This window comes from Aotus nancymaae, unplaced genomic scaffold (assembly GCF_030222135.1).
Source record: "Aotus nancymaae isolate 86718 unplaced genomic scaffold, 86718_ANA_hifiasm-v0.15.2.pri h1tg000022l_1, whole genome shotgun sequence".
NCBI lineage: Eukaryota > Metazoa > Chordata > Mammalia > Primates > Aotidae > Aotus > Aotus nancymaae.
Window position 1 is genome coordinate 21,462,408 of NW_026988435.1, and position 6,000 is coordinate 21,468,407.

Consider the following 6,000-nt stretch of genomic DNA (forward strand, 5'->3'; position numbering starts at 1 on the left):
GTTATTTGTAGATTCTGGGTATTAGCTTTTTTTCAGATGGATAGATTGCAGAAATTTTCTCCCATTCTTTAGGTTGCCCGTTCACTCTGATGATAGTTTCTTTTGCTGTGCAGAAGCTCTTTAGTTTAATTAGATCCTATTTGTCTATTGTGGCTTTTGTTGCCATTGCTTTTGGTGTTTTGGTCATGACACCTTTGCCTATGCCTATGTCCTGAATGGTATTGCCTGGGTTTTCTTCTAGCGTTTTTATGGTTTTAGGTCTTACATTTAAGTCTTTATACCATCTTGAGTGAATTTTGGTATAAGGTGTAAGGAAGGGGTCCAGTTTCAGCTTTCTGCATATGGCTAATCAGTTTTTCCATCACCATTTATTGAATAGGGAATCCCTTCCCCATTGCTTGTTTTTGTCAGGTTTGTCAAAGATCAGATGGTTGTAGATGTGAGGTGTTATTTCTGAGGCCTCTGTTCCATTCCATATGTCTATATATCTGTTTTGGTACCAGTACCATCCTGTTTTGGCTACCGTAGCCTTGTAATATAGTTTGAAGTCAGGTAGCATGATGCCTCCAGCTTTGTTCTCTTTGCTTATGATTGTTTTGGCTATGTGGGCTCCTTTTTAGTTCCATATGAAATTGAAAGTAGTTTTTTTTCCAATTCTGTGAAGAAAGTCAATGGTAGCTTGATGGGGATTGCATTGAATCTATAAATTTCTTTGTAGAGTATGACCATTTTTTTATTGCATTTTAGGTTTTGGGATACACGTGAAGAACATGCAAGATTGTTGCATAGGTACACAAATGGCAGTGTGATTTGCTGCCTTCCTCCCCATCACCTATATCTGGCATTTCTCCCCATACTATCTCTCCCCAACTCCCCACCCCCCGCTGTCCCTCCCCATTTCCCCCCAGCAGATCCTGGTGTGTCATGCTCCCCTCCCTGTGTCCATGTGTTCTCATTGTTCAACACCCACCTATGAGTGAGAACATGCAGTGTTTGATTTTCTGTTCTTGTGTCAGTTTGCTGAGAATGATGGTTTCCAGATTCATCCATGTCCCTACAAAGGACACGAACTCATCGTTTTTTATGGCTACATAGTATTCCATGGTGTATATGTACCACATTTTCCCTGTCCAGTCTATCATCGATGAGCATTTGGGTTGGTTCCAGGTCTTTGCTACTGTAAACAGTGCTGCAGTGAACATTTGTGTGCATGTGTCCTTAGAGTAGAATGATTTATAATCCTTTGGATATATACCCAGTAATGGGATTGCTGGGTCAAATGGAATTTCTATTTCTAGGTCCTTGAGGAATCGCCACACTGTCTTCCACAATGGTTGAACTAGCTTATGGCCATTTTTATGATATTGATTCTTCCTATCCATGAGCATGGAATGTTTTTCCATTTGTTTGTGTACTATCTTATTTCCTTGAGCAGTGGTTTTGTGTCACTATTATTCAGTTCATAGAATTTTAAAATTCATCTTGATTTTATTATTGACCCAATGATCATTCAGGAGCAAGTTATTTAATTTCTATGTATTTGCATGGTTTTGAGGGTTCCTTCTGGTGTTTATTCCCAATTTTATTTCACTGTGTTCTGAGAAAGTACCTGATATAATTTCAATTTTCTTAAAAATATTTAGACTTGTTTTGTCTCAATTATCATATGGTCTATCTTGGAGAACATTTCCTTCACTGATAAATAGAATGTATATTCTGCAGTCATTGGATAAAATGTTGTGTAAATTTCTGTTAAGTCCATTTGTTGTAGAGTATAGTTCAAATCTATTGTTTCTTTGCTGACTTTCAGTCTTGTTAACCTGTCTAGTGCTGTCAGTGGAGTATTGAAGTCCCCCACTATTATTGCATTTCTTCCTGTCTCATTTCTTAGGTCTAGTAGTATTTATTTTATAAATTTGGGACCCCTAGTGTTAGGTGTATACATATTTAAGATTTATATATTTTTCTGTTGGACTAGTCCTTTCATCATGATATAACGTCCCTCTTTGTCTTTTTTAACTGCTACTGCTTTAAAGTTCATTTTGTCTGATATAAGAATAGCTACTCTTGCTTGCTTTTTGGTGTTCATTTGCATAGAATATCTTTTTCCATCCCTTTACCTTAAGTTTATATGAGTCCTTATGTGTTAGGCAAGTCCTTGAAGACAGCACATACTTATTTGATGAATTCTTATCCATCCTCTGATTTTGTGTCTTTTAAGTGAAGCATTTATGTCATTTACATTTAAGTTAGTATTGAGCTTTGTGGTACTTTTCATTATGCTATTTGTTGCCTGAGTACATTGTTTGTTTTTTTAAATTGTATTTTTGTTTTATAGGTCCTGTGAGATGTATGTTTTAAGGAGGTTCTATTTTGGTATATTTCAATGATTTATTTCAAGATTTAGAGCTCCTTTTAGCAGTTCTTGTAGTGCTGGCTTGGTAGTGGCAAATTCTCTCAGCATTTGTTTGTCTGAAAAAAAACTATATTTTCCCTTCCTTTATGAAGCTTAGTTTCACTAGATACAAAATTCTTGGGTGATAATTGTTTTATTTAATGAGGATGAAGATGGGGCTCCAATCCCTTCTAGTTTGTAGGGTTTCTTTTCAGAAACCCTCTTAGATATTGGCCTTAAAGTCTTGCCCTTTTGAGGTATTTTCTAGATCCTGTAGGCATGCTTTATTTTCCATTCTTTTATTTTTTGTCTCCTCTGACTGTGTGTATTTTTAAATAGCCTGTCTTCAAACTCACTGATTTGTTCTTCTTGATCTATTCTGCTATTAATGGACTCATGTATTCTTCATTATGTCAACTGCATTTTCAGCTGAAGACTTTGTTTCTTTTTAATTATTTTGATCTTTGTTAATATTTTTCTGATATAATTTTGACTTTCTTCTTTGTGTTACCTTGAATTTCTTTGTTTACTCAACACAGCTATTTTGAATTCTCTGTCTGAAAGGTCACATACCTCTCTTTCTTGAGGATTGGTCCCTGGTGCCTTATTTAGTTCATTTGATGACATCATGTTTTCCTGGAAGGCAGTGATGGTAGTAAATGTTCTTTGGTGTCTGGGCATTGAAGAGTTAGGTATTTATTGTAGTCTTCACTGTCTGGGTTTATTTGTAGCTGTCCTTCTTGGGGAAGCTTTCCAGATATTTGAAAGGACTTAGGTATTATGATCTAAGGTGTTTGTGCTAAAGGGAGCACCCCAGGCTCAGCAACTCTGTGGTTCTTGCAGACTCATAGAGTTACCAACTTGATAGTCTTGGACAAGATCCAGGAGAATTCTCTAGATTACCAGGCAAAAATTCTTTCCCTCTTTCCTTACTTTCTCCCAAACATAGAGTCTCTCTCTCTCTTCTGAGCCACCTAAAACTGGGGATGGAGTGACACAAGCACCCCTGTGGCCACCACCACTGTGATTGCACTGAGTCAGATGCAAAGATAGCATTCTGCTAGGTCTTGCAGACCTGCTGTAACCACTCCCTGCCTACTGTCTATGTTCCCTCAAGGGCCAACAATCAGCAGATAGCAAAGCCAGCCAAGAATGGCCAAGGAAACAAGTTTTAGATGAGGTGAATACAGTAAATGTTGATGACATAGATTGTTCAGGCAGAACAGAAATATGATTTATCCAGTGGATGGAACTTACCAAGAACAGAATATATAATTCTACTTCGTCTACTTATTTCCAGTCTTGGAAATTATGAAAGATTAAAAAACTTAATGTTGTGAAATTAGTATGAGAAAGAGAGATGGAAATTTTGCTCTTAGTTCTGCCATGAACTAACATTCGTGCTTTGCTTATCTGTAAAGTGAGAAAGTTGAGCCAGTTGACTTTTAAATTTCCTTCTAGTTATAAGACTAATTCTGTTTTAATTAAGAGCATCAGAATTTTTTATAGTAATTCTCTATTCCAGATAATAGCCTATTACATTTATAGGACGTAAAATTTGTTCCACTTGAGCTGAAATCTTATGAACATGTCCACATAATGGATTTCAATCTCAGCACCTATTTTTTAATAATATAAAAAGATGTTATGAAATCTAAAAGTCTTAGTTTTATAATTTTGTTATTTAGTTGTTATTTTGTTTCATTTGAGAAATATGGAGTGATTTTTTTCTTTTTCTTTTTATCAACTGTCAATTTAAAAATTACTAAATTGGCTAATCATTTTGAACAATAAGTCTTTATTTATTTATTTATGATGGAGTCTCACTCTTTTGCCCAGGCTGGAGTGCAGTGGCGTGATCTCGGCTCACTGCAACCTCCACTCCCCCAGGTTCAAGCCATTCTTCTGCCTCAGCCTTCTGAGTAGCTGGGATTACAGGCACCTGCTACCACCCCAGGCTCATTTTTGTGTTTTTAGTAGAGACGTGGTTTCACCATCTTGGCCAGTCTGGTCTTGAACTTCTGAACTTGGGATCCACCTGCCTCAGCCTCCCAAACTGCTGGGATTACAGGTGTGAGCAACCATGCTCAGCCAACAAATCATTTTTTTGTTGTTGTTAATTGCTTTTTCTTCTTTTCTTTTCTTTTTTTTTTTTTTTTTTTGAGATGGAGTCTCACTCTGTCACCCATGCTGGAGTACAGTAGCGTGATCTCAGCTCACTGACGCCTCTACCTCCTGGGCTCAAGTGATCCTCCCACCTCAGTCTCCTGAGTAACTGAGGTGCCACCACCACACCTGGCTAATTTTTTGTATTTTGATAGAGATGGGGTTTCCCATGTTGCATAGGCTGGCCTTGAGCTCCTGAGCTCAAGCAATTCACCTGCCTCAGCTTCCCAACAAGCATGAGCCACCATGCCCAACCAAGTTTTAATCACTATATTCATGCTCTACAGAGCACAAACATACGCATGCTTTTATTCTAATACTCATGTGCCCTTTGTCACTATCAGTGTTGCCAGTCTCATGTATGTATAAGAAGGAACAGAGAATGCCTTGCCACAGTGTATGGTTACCCAGCAAATAGACCACTAACACTCAGTGTGGATAATAATGTTAAAGCAGTTAGCCATTTTTAAAAAATTCTCTGTTTCATCTATTTTCTGTTTCCTTTCCAGGATATCCATAAAAATTCATCAGAGAGTGTTTTACTGCTGAGCTACAAAGGTAGGAAAAATAAAATTCTTGTGGTTAAAAAATATACTTCTTTCATCTGTGTTTCAATAATTTATTCCCCTTGTTAGATATACATAGAATTGATGTTGCTTACTCTGAATAAGTGATGTGTTATTTCTACTTACTGCTCAATTTGAAACATGTTGTGTTTAATTGTCAGTTTGAATTTTTCTTTCATACTATTACAGTTTATATTTTACTATAGACAGAATTTACTCTTTATCCTGAATTTTGATATTATCTTTATTATCTTCTCCTTGATAATATTTGATATTATCTTCATCATGCATTGACATTACTATATATAATTTCCATTCATAAGGAAGGCAATTCTGTGTGTGTATGTGTGTACGTATATAGTTAGAAACTGAAGCTCTTTTGTCTACCATTACGTCATATATTTCTTGCTATTGTGTGTGTGTGTGTGTGTGTATATGTGTGTACGTATATAGTTAGAAACTGAAGCTCTTTTGCCTACCATCATGTCATATATTTCTTGCTATTCCAAACCTATAATTTTTAAAGAAATAACTAAAGTTATCATTCATATAATTAGCTGTCAGTGACTTAACAATACAGATGTTAACATGAAGGCATTTACTTCAGCATTTGCTTTACTAGAGTGCAGAAAATGTGGCCCTTTTCTCAGTTAGAGTATATGTGAAGATAAATTTAGAATTTCCAGCCTAGTAAATACTTCTCTGATAATGACTTAATTGTAGCTATTTCAAACCAAATTGCTTAATTGTGATGAATCATATGCAGATTGTTCAGATGTAGGTCAACACCCACTCCCACATTCTAGTACCTCTTTCTAATTCAAGACAACTTTGTGGTGCCTAAAAGAGCAGAACAGTACAGGCTAAAGACAT

At 36.4% G+C, this 6,000-nt stretch overlaps 1 long non-coding RNA gene across 1 annotated transcript in view; it reads left to right on the forward strand.

Annotated features, from left to right (window-relative positions):
• Positions 1-5,120, forward strand: part of LOC105711840 (uncharacterized) — a 153,138-nt gene extending 148,018 nt beyond the window's left edge. The window contains exon 3 of the long non-coding RNA XR_010343922.1: positions 5,071-5,120. This is a non-coding gene — a long non-coding RNA (uncharacterized LOC105711840). The remainder of the gene's footprint in view (positions 1-5,070) is intronic.
• Positions 5,121-6,000: the final 880 nt, after the last annotated feature.